The 15,700-nt window shown below is 31.4% G+C and overlaps 1 long non-coding RNA gene across 1 annotated transcript; it reads right to left on the bottom strand.

Moving 5' to 3' along the window:
• Nucleotides 1-6,730: 6,730 nt before the first annotated feature.
• LOC141705362 (uncharacterized) lies at nucleotides 6,731-11,785 on the bottom strand. Its single transcript, XR_012568306.1, has 4 exons — nucleotides 11,578-11,785; nucleotides 11,195-11,324; nucleotides 10,569-10,660; nucleotides 6,731-6,940 (listed from the first exon to the last, which is right to left on the bottom strand). It is a non-coding gene; the product is annotated as an uncharacterized LOC141705362 (long non-coding RNA).
• Nucleotides 11,786-15,700: the final 3,915 nt, after the last annotated feature.

Genomic DNA, 15,700 nt, shown 5'->3' with positions numbered 1-15,700 from the left:
TTAAAACAAATATAATAAAGTTAGAATGTGCGGAAAAAATTACCTAAAAATTAATTGTAACAATGTAAAATTTACCTCTCGTTATGTGACAAGAAGAATACATGATCAACATTCCCCTCTTTCAACTGATTGACCATGTAAGATTTAAAACCTTTGTTGGAGGGAAAATGTAACTCCAGGATCGCAGAAGGTAAAAAGATCTAAATCATCATTCTTAGTGACCATGGTATGCAAGTAGCTAAAACAAAATAGGCTCAAAATAAGACTATGATTACGCCATATATGCCGCTATTGTAGATTGTCCGATCATGTCATACTATAAAAAGGAAATTATATTTTTATGCAAAACAAATATTGTTTTCTCTATTCCAAAGAGCTCTACACTGCACGGAATCGGTAAAGAGGACCCGGTAGCTTTCATGAATGTTTTCGCATGTTTGTATAACAAACTCAAGCAACTCGACACGTTCTTATGTGTCTTTGCCTTGTCAAATTCTTCTTCCAGGCATAGCAACTCACTTTTTACTTTTGACAAAGTTATTTCCTTATCCTTTTTATGAAATTAATTAATCAATCATTTATTAAATATAGAAACCCATTTTCTAAACATAATGTGAGAAATTATTAGCGTCAACCTACCTTTTTAATTACAGATGGAAGATTACAATGTACCGAGGCCATGTTGAATGTGAGCCAACAGTTTAACGGACCCTCTATATTTCACCACGTATGGGTACGAGAACCAAGCCTTCTTCTTGGATGTTCTCACCACCAAACATGAAAACATCAATATGGCATAGGCACTCCATGTATTGAATTTGTTCTATCCGGGTGTTCCAAAACCATACCAAATGCAAAACTTGTTCTCAATATTGTCCACATCCAGCTCACATTTTTTTGCACCCTACATTTATAAGGGAAGACATAAAATAATATATTTTCGTAAACATGTATTGTGTGCACTATCACATATTAATACTACATGCTTCTTTACCTTTGGGTCAGATGATCTTTGTCAAAAATAATGCATTCATTGTCATCTTCAGCCTCCAATAATTCCTTCGCAACAGTTGGTTTACACCCTTCATCAAGGATTCCATGACATGATGCTGCTTTCTCAGATAAATTTGGAGAAAATTGAGTCTTTAGAGCTTGACTATGTGCCATAAATTCCTTCTTTAATGTCTTCATCTCATCATCCTCCGTCGATCACGGTACATCAAATTAGCCTTTATATTCTTATTTATTTCTCTGTAGGCAAATCGAAAAACAATGTTGGGGTGACGAACCCTTCAATGCCACAACTCGTCCTAAATGCTCAAGATTTCCAGGGTTTGCTCTACACATCTACACCACCTAGTGGTTGAAATTCTCCATTTTCCTTCTTCTCCAGCAAGGCATCATATCAACACAAATACGAAAACAAAAAAAAAATTATTTGCTTACCTTCTTGTAAAGTCTACTAAGTATTTACTTACAATTTGGTATTTATTTCTTCCACTTCTTCGTCATATACCCCATCTTTTTTCTTACGGCCCTTCAAAAAAAAAATTGCCCTATCTTCCTTCTCCCCAGACTGCAACCTCTCTGCTTTTATCTGTTTAAAATATAGAAATATTTAAAATCCATGAAAACAAACAAAAAATGCAACATTGATAGTTTCTTACTTCATCTTCTTGTAAATTAATACCCTTTCCTCGACATGCAGTGTGGATATTTCCGCTTTTTCACCCGCTCGCTCTTATCCTTACGCGATGGCTGTAGCGAAAAACTATTTTCACTTACACCTAAGAAAATTAAATAAAAACTAGTGGCATTTTTTATATCCTATCTTCTCCGAAGTGTCTTTTACAAATTTATAATATTTAAAAATTTATAAGTTTGTAATCTTCATAAATTATAACTAATAACTATGTTTGATGTGCTTAAATTTATTAATATGTCATATGCTAAATTCTGATCACAAAAATAATAATGTTTTTAGTTTTATTGTAGTTTTATAAATGACAACTAGTACTTCAAAGTCTTTTATCTAAATCGTACACTATTTAAGTTATATACTAAACACAATATTTTTGAAGTCCTATTAAAAAAGATATCTTTAGAGGTTTCCTAAGCTTTTTCTTTTGTCCAACAAACGGCATAACATAGTCGGAAGTCAACATAGTTTTGAATTGCCTCCACTTCACTCCTGCCGACTTTAGCACCAAAGCCTCACATTCGGGAGGAATTTTGAATGTACTATGGAAAACACTTAAAAACAGATATAACAACAATTATACATTGTCCTAAGAACATGTAAAATTTTACCTCAACATCAGACCATAAGTTGGCTTTTAATTTCCGATCCACCTTAGGCGAGCTTGCAATATCAATTGGAATCATAGTTCTAGCTAGCATCTCAATGTAGGACTGAAAGTTGTGTCTAGTATCTCCTTCAAGCTCTCCATACATATTTCATCTGACATTAATTTTCATTTCCTGAGCTTTCTTGATCACTACTTTGTACATTATTAAAATACCTCGCACAGATCCATATCTCTACTTTGAAGTTTTAATACTGGTTGCTGGTTGAGTTTTTGTTTCATTTGGTATTTCTTTTGGTCCTTCAGACTGACCACTGGCATCTTCTGCTATCTAGATTCCCTACTTCTATTTGGCTTTTTCTGCTCCTTAGCTATTGGTACAGTCAGCTGCTTCATTTGGTGTTTATTTTGGTCCTTCAGACTGATCGCATTGTTCTGCTACTTTGATTTGTAGAGGAAACTCATTGGCTTCATCGGCTGTTTTAGATTCACTACTATTTATGGACTTTTTCTGCTTCTTAGCTTCCATTTCAATCCTTTAATATAAATGCAACAAAATTAGTACAAATATATGCAACTGATAGAAGATGCAGATAGAACATGAATAATTAAATGTAACAATATACATCCCAACTGCATATATATATATATGTGCATTAAGTGAAATGTTTAAAGTAGAAGTGCATTCATATATACAAAATGGTAACATTAATGAAATGTTCAAATGTAATGCTTGTAAGACACATAATTAAAAGCACACACACAACTAAATTAAACACAGATGAGCAGCCCAATAAACACAATCACATACATTCCATGGAGAAGTAGAAGCATTCGTATATAACACATGTTTACACATATACATTAAACGATTAAAACTTTAATAGATGATTTTGCACATATATATTAAATGTTTCATTTAATATATACATATGTTTATACGATTAAACATTTGCTACAATTATACTTGAAAAACAAAAAAATCCTAAATTAAACAAGAACACAGAGGAATAAACAGAAAGGCGGAAGCCAACCCAACTGATATACATATGCATATTAAAGTAACAATTTTAGTGAAATCTTACCTAATCGAGCAAACCCAACTTCAGATTAACAAAGCTCCAAACCGACCTGTAAACAAACTCGATTAAAATCGAAACATAAATTTGAAAATAAATTCAAAAGAAACCTACTTTTCTCACACTAATCGAGGAGTCCGACTTCTTTCAAGGCTCTTCAGCACCAATCGAGCTCGATTTATAAATTAATCGAGTTAAATTTATATAATAGGGTTGACAAATAGGATTCTAGTAAGAGAGAGTTGAGTGAGAAGATAGAAAGTGCTATATGAGAGATAAGAGATAAGAAGAAGAGCGACAAGGCATTACGCAAAAGAGAAGAGAGAATCGATAGAATGAGAGGATGATATAAGAATGGGGAAGGGTTTTGGTTAATGGGGGAAACTGAGAATAAAATTTTGGTAGAGGGGGGATTTTCTGGTGTATTAACGAGGGAAAGAAAGAAGGGGGACTTTTTTATTTTTTTAAAAAATGATTATAGACATCGGTTGCTTAAGATACTGATGTCTTACAACATTTTTAACATCGGTTTTGAAGCGACCGATGTTAAAACTGCTTTTAACATCGTGACATTTTTAACTGATGTTAAAGGGGTGATGTCGTAGGCACTAATTCTATTAGTTCTATTTTACAAAGCTAGATTTTTTTTACATTTAAAGTCTTCAATATGTTTTGATTTTTATATATCATAGTATAACACAACTTAAACACATCCCCACACTTAAATGGGTGAATATCCTCAATGACACTAACTAATAATTCCACAATATAAAAAAATGAAACATATACTCACCTATATATAAGAATGAAATGTCGTGATTCTTGACTTATTAACTGTTGATGTAGTTATGTTGCATGAGCATGTTAATCGATTGCACAAGCATGCTACTCTAGTGTGTGATCATGCCAATGGCTTGTGTGCATGGTCGTGCTAGATGTCCAAAATATTAACATTTCGTTATTTCATATGGTGAATGAGCATGTCTAAATCAAAGATCATGCTTAAGTGCATGCATGATCATGCTTAGTCACATTCGCGTGATCATGTGAATAATAAAGAGCAACCAAGATCGCTATTGTCTATGCATGAACATGCCAAGGTGTGACGCCCTCAATCTCGGGGTTACGAAATGAGGACCCACACCTTAATACTAAGAATAATTAAGCATAAACCCCGATAAACTAATAACAGGATCAAACATGATTAAGTTTGAGACAAAATTACAACTACCAACCAGATAATATATATTACAACCCAAAATAATATTTAATTTACCCAATTGATTCTGAATTGGAACCGACAGATAACCCATCGAATCTTTATAAACTTTCCGACTAAGTGCTTGCTCACACACAACCTGTACTGCCTGCTCTGGCATTTGGAAGCCTACAACATGGTAGGGTCCACCAGGTACACTCTTACGAGAAGTGCGCCTAAGTCTGGCCATCCTCTTGCTTAACGGCCATGGTTAGAACAAAACATAATATATGTGTATAAAACTCAACAACTAACTAAATGACATTTCTATGATGCAATAATTAATATTTATTCACAATTAATTTTAAGGCATTCTAATGAAAATCTCTAGGTGGCAGATTTCTATCTTTGGGCTAGGGAAGGTTTATGAAGAGATAATTGGGCTTTCAGGAATCAAGGTTCAAGATAAGGAGAAAACCGACATTCATACAAATTATTAGGATCTCAAGGATCTTTCAAATGGAGAGCGAGAAATTATTGAACTCTGGGAATCAATTATATAATTGATAAAAATATCAAAATAAGAATCAGGGTTCTCAAAGCTGTATGCTAAACAATAACACAATCAACTCATTTCGAATCATTATAAACCATTTCATTTTCACAGAATCAATTTCTTAAAGCAATGTATTCAATATCTTTTATAAATTGATAGGGAACCCTTGATTGGACTACTTTAACTTTCAAAAATAATAATACGGGTGATCAGCCCGTACCGACCTCCATCTAGTCGTTAAGGTACCTATGGCATAATTTTAGCCTTAAATTGGACTAGTCTGGCTAGTCTCTTATATTGGACTAGTCCCACTAGTCTTTTACGTCTCAATACAATCCATCAGGAATTCATTTGGAAAACCTTGTGTTGGAAAATAAAGGTTTTACTAAATTAATTTTATCATTACCAAGAATATGAAATCATTCGGACTCTTTCAAGTCAAAAATCATTCTTAAGTTCAATTTCAGGGATTCAAAGAAATAAAATGAATCAAGACAATCAAATACAAATTATATGGTCAAGATCAAATGACAATAAGGATCATAAGTTAGGGAATCAGATCAGTCTTAGAAATTATTACAAAATAAGGTATACAAAGGAAAGATATAAGTTGTTCAAAACAATACGCAAGGGTGTTCACAAAGGTTCTTACAAGGTTAACAAGAATTCAAAGTATCCAAAGGAATCAATGGGTAATAGGGGTATAAATCAATAGGTTTCGAGTAATGGTTTAAACAATAATCAAATCAATTCGTTACAAGAACATTATCAGGGTGTTTTGAGGAACCAATAACAGGTATGGTACAAAAATCAATATCAGGGTTCACGAATCAATATCAGGTTATCACAAGTGTTATAAAAGATGAATACTCTATCATGGCATCATCAATATCTTTTCCATGCATAACTTATACAAGTAGGCAGAGTTACTTGCCTCGATTCGCTTTCCTATTTTACAAAGGTTGAACTACTGCCACACAGTACACCCTTCCCTTTCCTAGCCTGAATGTCCTCACGCTCCGAATCTACAATCCAAAATCAAAACCCTAACTAGATTCCCATTCGATGTTCCCGGAACGATTAACAATTTCCCTTTATCACAATACTCTAAGCACTACAAGAAAAACGGCAAATATGACCGAAAAATTTCAGTCATATTTAACTAAATATGACTGCCCGTGGTTATTTTTGATTTAATATGAACGAATTATGTGGGCCTTTTTAGGCTTGTCAGATTCAGCAAAATCGGTCATCTTTAGTTAAATATGACCGACTAAATTTGACCGTTCATTTTTGACCGAATAAATTTGACCGACTAAAATTGACTGAAAATGGTAATTAAAAATTTTTGACTTTTGATTTTAAATTTTTGATAAAATTTGAATTTCCCGCCTCTTATAAATAAATATGACAGACAGCGGTCAAATTTATAAATTTGACCGACACATTTTCAGTCATTTTGATAAATTTGACTATTTTAGTATATAGTCAAATTTATAAATATGACGACATTTGAGTTGGTGAAATTAATAAAAAGACTGATTTTGAATTGACTGTTATTAGCAAAAAAATTACAGACCATCTAGAGCAGACCAATACATCCACAATATGAATTGACTTTTAATTTTAAAAAGGAAGCTGTTAGACAGTTGTTGTATCCCAAAGGATTAGCTATTAGATGACACTATATTTTCAGTCTATAGAAAAATAACTCTACTGGTTAGCATCTTCATCTTCGTCTTCATCTTTATTGCTTTGAAATCAGTCGTTCAATTCACATTGTTGATTCTAGTACCTTGCACTAAACATATAATCTCCATTAAGTGAAATTTACTTTATAACAAACAACATAAATGTTTAAAATTAGAAACAAAATCAATTGTAAATTGCAGCATTTGCACAACAGGAGTAACTACAAAACCATGTATACTCTTGGCTGACAGTAAAAAAAATTGCTCAAAATAACAAACCTTAAAAAACAAAAAACAAATTCATACTCAACCAATATCTAACTTTAAGAATTCAACTATTTATCAGAACTTAGGCTGATCAAGAATTGTTTAATGTAGCAATAAAAACAATGATAAATTGACTCAAGTGCAAGTACGTGTGCAAGAGGAAAAACACTTTATCACGTCAATACTAAAAATATTTTACTTTATCATATCAGCATATATATACACACACACATATATATAGTAGAACTTGATAAAAATAGAAAAGAATCACAAAACATGATTAATAAAGAAGAATCAAACAAGTGTTAACCAATTCAAACATTGTTTGTAATAATGATGTAAAGTTTGTGGGATCATTTTACACTACAAGAAAAAAAGGGTAAATTTGACAGAATAAATATGACTGCGGCTAAATTTTACGACGGTGGTCATATTTATGGTCCACTTACATATATAATTGGTCAGACTTAAATTTCAATGTCGGCGATCAAATTTAATGTCAACCCAGCATTCTAAACCTGGTCAAGGATTAAATATGACCGATGAAAGTCAATTTTATTATCGGTCACATTTAATTAGTCATATTTAGTTTTTAACATTGCCAAAAAATGGAGGGAAATTTCCCGCCATGCTAACCAAAATTGAGCGGCACAAATATGACTGAGGCCGGTCATATTTAGGCTTGGTCATAAAAAAATGGCGCCAAAATTCCCGCCAAAACTAAGAGATATTATCAGGAACCAAATTGACTGAAGTCGGTCATATTAAGTTTGACTGTCACCGGTCAATTTTGTGTTTACTATTTTTTAGATATATTTTAATAATGTACTAAATTTGACTGCCTTCCGTTGCTTCGGTCGAATATACAAATATGACTGCACACGGTCAGATTTATAATTATGACCGCCCTCGGTCAAATTAAACCATTTCAGATCTGATACTTCTGCTTATTTTTTAAAATTTCCTTTCTTTACTAAACTTTCTCCTCTCATTTTGCCTTCTTCTTCCACCATAACTCCACCCTTTGTCCACCATAACTCCACCCTTTGTCCTCATTTTTCATGAGATCTAATCAATCATCAAGTAAGTTTCATTCCTTAACTTTTGCATTTAATTAATTTTACTTTCTTAATATAGTATGGAACTATTATTTGGTTATACACATGTATATGTATTTTTGGAAATTCTTAATTTGTTGATGAAATTAGTGTTATTATTAGTTGTGAACCATGATTATAATTAATTGAACTTTTATGGTGAATATTAATGTAAATTATCATGGTTGTCAGTTTATCAATTTGTTTAATTTAAATTGATTATTTATGATCTATTCACATTTATTGTAATTTGAATTCAACTCACATCACGTATGTATAATTTGTAGATGACATACGCTCGTAGTTGGGTTGGTCGTAATCGGTACGATGATTTGAAGTATTTAACGGAAGAATACAAAGAGGGCGTGGATGAATACCATTTATTCTTTAATAGAATATCATGTAGACTTACATAGACATAACTAAATTTACTATGACATCTCCTTCAACTAATTAAACTTATAATTTTTATTTAGTGACTTCATTGTAAAACAGGACAACATCCATAGCTATTCATAACCACCTCATGCGACCTACTAGTTAATGCTCTACATCGTCTAAATTCCCATCCACATACTTATTAAGGTTCTAAAATAGTTAAAATTACAAGCATATAACAACAATATTAGCAGCATAGAAAGCTAAAGCGGAAACTACTTATCTCTTTGAATATTAAGACGTTAAGAATTTAATGATGTTGAAGATAAATAGTTTTAATTGAGCTGTTTTCTACTGGATTTTAAAGAAGTTACTTCTACACTTTCTAGAAATAATGGACCTTTTATTTATTGGAAGTATGACAATTTTCGTATTTCCAGGTTCATTTACCCTGGTATAATCCAGAGAGAAGAAATAATATGTTATGTTCTCTTATAATGTGTCCCATGTGTTACTTCATATATTTAGGACTAATGCCTAAATATAAATTGTGCAAGTTTGTAGTTTAAATCAAGAAATGCTTGATATGTACAAAGTAAAATGTTTAAAGATGGGGTTTGACCTGGGTTCCTGAACTTCTCATATTTTGGTTATCTTAGTTTGTTTACCGCATGTGAATCTAAATTGCAATTTCTATAGATAGTTGATACAGATTATATGTTGTATTGTAGGGTACTAGAATTGAAAAGGCTTCTTTATGTGACAGCCACTTCCAAGACAACGATAAAGATGATGAAGATCAGGATGCTGAGAATTACTCCCTCCATTAGCGTGACACTCCCTGCTCTAACTAGTACTAGTAGGTTGACTTTGCCATCGAATGAACTTCTAATATCTACTATTATCATCTCTTAGATAATTATTTTGGGATATAACAACTAATTTCTCCTTGGTAGCTAACTTTTTGGGACATAAACTTATGTGTTATGTCTCCTTTTGGGTTAACTTTTTGGGATTGAATAATCAATTTCCCAGCCTAGCTTAACTTGTTGAGCTATTAGATGTCAAACTTTTTACAATATATTGGCATGTATAACCTTTTGGATGTTTTAAGGAAGTTATTTGGATGGCACAATTTAAACTTATCTTTATATTTTGAGTTTTTGTTTATTTTCGGAGATTGTGGATCGTATACAGGTTATGGATATACTGGTTCACAGGGCCGGTTTTTTTAAAATAATTGTATGTTAAATTTGGCCGTTTTTCGTCACATTTAGCATACCAATATTTCATGTTAATTATATTTGATCATATTAGTCATATTTGCTTTTAAATTTGATCGAAATCAGTCATTTTTATTAATTCGGCTAACACAAACGGAGTCATATTTACAATTTAGACCAAAAAATAACCTAGTCAAATTTATAAAATTGACTGGTGATAAGTCGGACAAATTTATAAATTTGACCGTTGGTCGTGGTATTTTGTGACTAGAGGCGGGAAATTCAATTTTTACAAAAATTTTGAAGTCAAAGGTCAAAATATAAAAATGACCGATTGAAGTCAATTTTAGGCGGTCAAATTTAGTTGGTCATATTTGAGCGGTCATATTTAGTCGGTCGGATTTAATTAAATTTGACTGATTTCACTAAATTTGACCAGTCTAAAAAGACCGACATTTCGGTCATATTTAACTAAATACGACCGCTAGAGGTCAAATTTGATTAAATATGACTGGAAAATTTCGATCATATTTAGCCATTTTTCTTGTAGTGTGAGCAACTACTATTTTCATTTTAGTGATATAAACAGATGGTTTCTTTACAGGTAAGAAACTTTTAATAATAGGTAAGCAATAAGAATAATTATTGCAATATTGATGGGAAAAATAATGGCCAACCTCATGCACATGAATTAATTTAAAGGACTTCATAAAGTTTTGTAAAACATCTTAGGAAAAGGTCTCAGCAGTAAAGTTTAAATCCACAAGACAAACCTGTGAAACAATATGCATATTTGCCCATTGTGGACCAATTTTCCTCTAAGGCACTTCAAGTTATTGACAGAGACATTTCAAACTGAGTAAATCTGCACCAAAGAAGAATTATTATTATGCTCAAAACATATTCCGACGAATGACGTATCTCACGAATAGAATCTTCTGGCAAATTTGGAAAATGCTTCAATTTACGGTGTAATACATAATAATGCCCTTGTAAAAAGGAGGACACTCTAATATTATCGGATCGTAATACAGGGCCCACTAAGGAGTTGTTTAATCCCATATACATTCTTGTAAAATGACACTATAATGCATTCATATTTCTAAAAAAGTCTCGGGATATAAAATTTGCTAAAAGAAAACGGCTAAACAGCGATGAGGAAAACACAAAAGAATCTATAAAAAAAAAGAACGACTCTCTTGTGTTGTCAAGAAAAACCTAGCAGTAAATTAAAAAATCTACAAGTCAATCATCCAAAAAAAATAATAAGTGTAAATATGTTTTATCTTGCCAAAACAATTGAGTGCATTCCCAGCCTTTCTCCCAGTCCTGGAGCATGATGAGCTTGTCATCAGACGCTGACAAAACATATGGAAGGTTTGGATGCAGATTCAATTACCTGATGTAGTCTGTGTTTTTTTCAAATTCTTTAATCTTATCATATTTGTTATAGTTGTATACGTGAATCATTTTGTTATCGGCTCCAACTACAAACCAATCTTTTCTAGGTATACAATTTGCACATCTAACTGCAAACAATCATATAAAATCACAGTTAGTCTTGTAATCCATCATAAACTAGTAAAAAAACTCAGGATAATAAATTTAAATCATCAAGATACAAGGAGTGATGTAAATGTACCTAGCATTTCAGTAGTTTAAAGGACTTCTCTATTTTCTATAATATTAAAGATAAATTAAGCAGGCATTTCAAATACATGCTTGTATTTTAAAATATGAAAAAGAGACATAACTAATCAAAACATAAAAACATCAACTTACTTGGTACTTGTAGATCCAAATTAACACAGTTCGCGAGTATAAACTCAGTGGTTCCCTGCACAAAGAACATCAGATTGTGGAAGCAGGAGTGGATGCCCTATAATTTAAATATTTGTTCTCTGACGGAACAAATTGAGTTATTTCCACCCCTATTCATCTCATCTTCTAAACACAAAACCTAGTTTTAAATGTGAGATAAACTCCAGATTTATAACTTTTCAAACAACTCGAGTTTGACTTTAATCAGGTACATAGGCTCAAATCAATTGGATAAGAAAAACTTGGACTCGAGTTATAGACTAGATTCAGTTAGATTTATTTACTACCCGGATAAGAATTATTGCACTACCGTTAAAAATATAAAAGAAATATTACAGGAGTTAGCTGTTCTCCTTTAAACAAGTTAACAACTTTATAATCATAATCAATCTCTGTTTGAAGCACGGCTAAATTCAATACCTGCCAACCCTATTTTCTGACAATACCACAATCAAAAATTAAAATCCGACACATGATAAATTTTTTAATTCAATAAAGCCAAACAGAACAACACTAAAAATGGTATCAACTCCAAATTCTGCGTTCGTCGTGAACTGAACCAATTTAAGCCGCACTGAACATCACCTCATTATAATCCTACAATCATAACCAACATAACAATCAGCTATATTTCCGCAAATTGGTTCAGTTCCGCAAATTTAAACATAACTATAAAATAATTAGTCAAAACACGTCGACAAAACTCACGAGTATGAAACAATCCACCCATTTCTTAAACTCAACACAAATTTCCAGATAAAACAAAATCAAACTTAAAAATATGATCAATACTTCTTGACACAACACACGAGTAGGAATAATAATAAAGGCAGGTAGAGCGAGCTTCTTTTATTTCGTAAAAATAAACCAAATAAGCATAAAAATTAAGAACATAAACATCAAAACAAAACCCTGAAATTGAAATCACCTTAAATCAAAGCCTTGAAATGCAAATCCCTAATTAGATGAATACTGAAATTAAAAAAATTATAAGAGGTTTAAGGTAACATAAACATAAACAAATCAATTGAGCCTCAATTTCCTAACTTGACATGTATATCAATTGAGCCATAATTAGAAATCCAAAATCCTTATTACGTACTAGAGATCCCAAGTTGTGTCAAGAGAAAGTGACGGTGGTTCTAAGAGAGATTAACGGGAGAGATTAGCCAGAAAGAGAGGGTAGAGAGCGAACGAGAGTGGAAGTGCTGAAAGTGAGAGACGATTGAGTTACGGTATTTTGAGTCAGAGAGAGTCGATTGAGTGTGGTTGTAAGAAAATTTGGGCGGCATTAGCCCAAAAGTTTTCCTGCCCTAGTCCAAAAGTTTTCCCCGGGTCTGAGTCCAGTATACTTAAACTTCAATAAATAATACTTAATAAATTAATAACCTCGATTAAGTAATTTTTTTTATAATCCCGACCCAGATCGTTAATATAAATTAATAATTCTCTTATTTCATAAGTTAATAATTTTTATTAAAATATATAAGTCGCATAAAATATATAAATTAATAATTTTGTCTTATATTAAAGTTATATATTTTTAAACTATATTTTAAAATAAGACTATAATGTAAACTTACTTTCTTATGAAATTTATTTGTCCATGTACTTGTATCCTTTTTAGGGAGCTTGGCGTACTCTAGACCTACAGAAAATAAGCAATATTGTTGTTTTAAGGACATCATTTAGAGTGGTTACAATAATCTTATAATCTTCCTTTTTTATCTTCTTTCCATTTTTTTATAACAGTATTAATTGTTTGTTCATATTCAACAATTATGTCACTTCTTTATTTTCGCCACAATAATAAATAACATTTTCGGTATTCATTGCATCATGATAATTAATAACATTTTTGGCATATATATTTGTAATATGTTTAAAAGAAATTAAAAATGATGTATATCGATAAATTAATAAAATTATTAATTGATTTATTGATTAATAATTTTCATTAAATAATATTTTTTTATGATCCGGGTGTATTAATTTATCGAAGTTTACCTGTAGATAGAAAATATTTAAACTCTATTATATTAATAAATCTTGAAGTAATTATTTTAGAAAAAATTGGTACTTAAGTCAAGTGCTAAAGGCTAAAATGACTACATCTATTGTTATAATATGAGATCAAAAAGTATATTTTTGTGCTAAAATATGCCTTTTAAGTCGAATACTGGTTCTATTTTACACTAATATCTTTCCAAATTTAGTGAAGTTTTGTAGCTCTTTTCCAAATTTCATTTAAAATAAAAAATAATATATTTCATTCGTAATTATATAATAATAGGGTGAGGATAGCTATAGCTATTTTAGTGCTAAATATAGTATCAACTATCCATTTATGCATTTTAAGACAAAGTATATGCATTGAAGTATATATTTTTTATTTTGGTCCAATATTATACACAAACTATAGCTATGCATTCGACTTAATCTTATATATACTTTGTTTATTACTTACTTTTATAAATTCATATCTGTATATTTATAATGTGCTGAAAGTGAGAATCTATCGACTAAGGGTGTGATGTGAGCTTTAACATCACTATAAATATATCGATATCGATATACCCTTTTAACATTGGTCGTGTGAACAACGGATGTCCAAGTACCGGTATCTATAATAAGAATTCTAGTAGTGCCTCCATCTAAACCGTTTTTGAATTTACTTAATAATTACCGTTATTTTTATATATGTGAAAAAAATGCCATAATAGTCAAATTTATAATTTTATATAAAAAAATAATACATTATAATAGTTAAGATATAGTGTCTATAAATGGATTTTTTTCATGAACCCTTCAAAACTAACAAAATTAACATTCGTACAATTGGATCATTAAAATTAAAATTTGAAATTCACAAAACTAGTAACCCTTTAAATTGACAGCCTAACCTCTAAATCCAATCTTAAATCATGTATCTCATACAAACACTTTGTTGTGTATATGTTCTGTACTTGATGATTTCATGAACAAAACACCTTGGTAGATTTTACTTAGTGAAATTATGTAGCACTCGACGGATAAGGTTTATAGTCCCGACGGATGACTCAATATAGTCCCGACGGATGACTCAATATAGTCCCGATGGATGATGACTTATTATCCATCGAGTGAGTAGCTTATGTAACAAAAAGTCTGTAGCACATTTCTGCATACACATTGTTTAGAATATGTAGTAGTACTTAAGTCATGTTGACTTTAGTTAGATATGCAGAATAGGTTGATTAATTGTACATAAATGATGTCCTATAATTCTGCATAAGTGAAATGAAGTCAAGTGCATGATTGCTACCCAACAGATAAGCAACAATGAATTCGACGGATGATCACAACCCGACGGATGATCGATAACTCGACGGATGATCATAAACCCGACGGATAAAGAATTCAAATATCTGTTGACAGTGACAACACAGTCACATGCGTCGAGTGGATGCAAATGGAATGTGGTAGCCTATTCAACTGGGTTTTCGAGAACAAAGAAGCATTGCCATTTCTATTCTATTATGAAAATATTCAAAGATGCTGAAATAGAGTAATGAAGTAGCATTGTAATAGACTAGATAGTTTTTGTTTTATTATCTGTCTCATTACTTTGTAATCTTGGTGATATATAAACCCAGAAGTAGCAACTAAGGAATTATATGAGATACAAGCAGAGAAACATTTGTAAGCAGAATTCTTAGCATTCTTAGTTGTTCAATATTTGTAAGCAGTTGTGAGCATTTTGCACACAGGGTTCTCTCGATATATTATATATCTCTGGTGGAATCATTCAAATCCACCAGAAAGTTTTTAAAGACTCTTGTTTATAATTACTTGTGTTTTGATTCATTTAAATAACTATTCCGCATTGTGCTAATCAATTCACACTTATATATATATCGAGTTAGAACATTTTTATTTCAAGAAAAAGTTTCAAGAATTCCATTCAACCCCCCTTCTGTAATTCTTGTCATATTGTTAAGGGACTAACACACTTGAACAATATAATGTATTGTTGATATAATTTTTACACGCGTATTACTATATGTTCATTAGTTTTTAATGTAAATATTATGTTCTCGTACTA

The sequence above is a fragment of the Apium graveolens genome, unplaced genomic scaffold, assembly GCF_009905375.1.
Source record: "Apium graveolens cultivar Ventura unplaced genomic scaffold, ASM990537v1 ctg8823, whole genome shotgun sequence".
In the NCBI taxonomy this organism is placed as follows: Eukaryota; Viridiplantae; Streptophyta; class Magnoliopsida; order Apiales; family Apiaceae; genus Apium; species Apium graveolens.
Note: the sequence above shows the minus strand (reverse complement) of the source record. Positions and strands in the feature narration are given on the sequence as shown.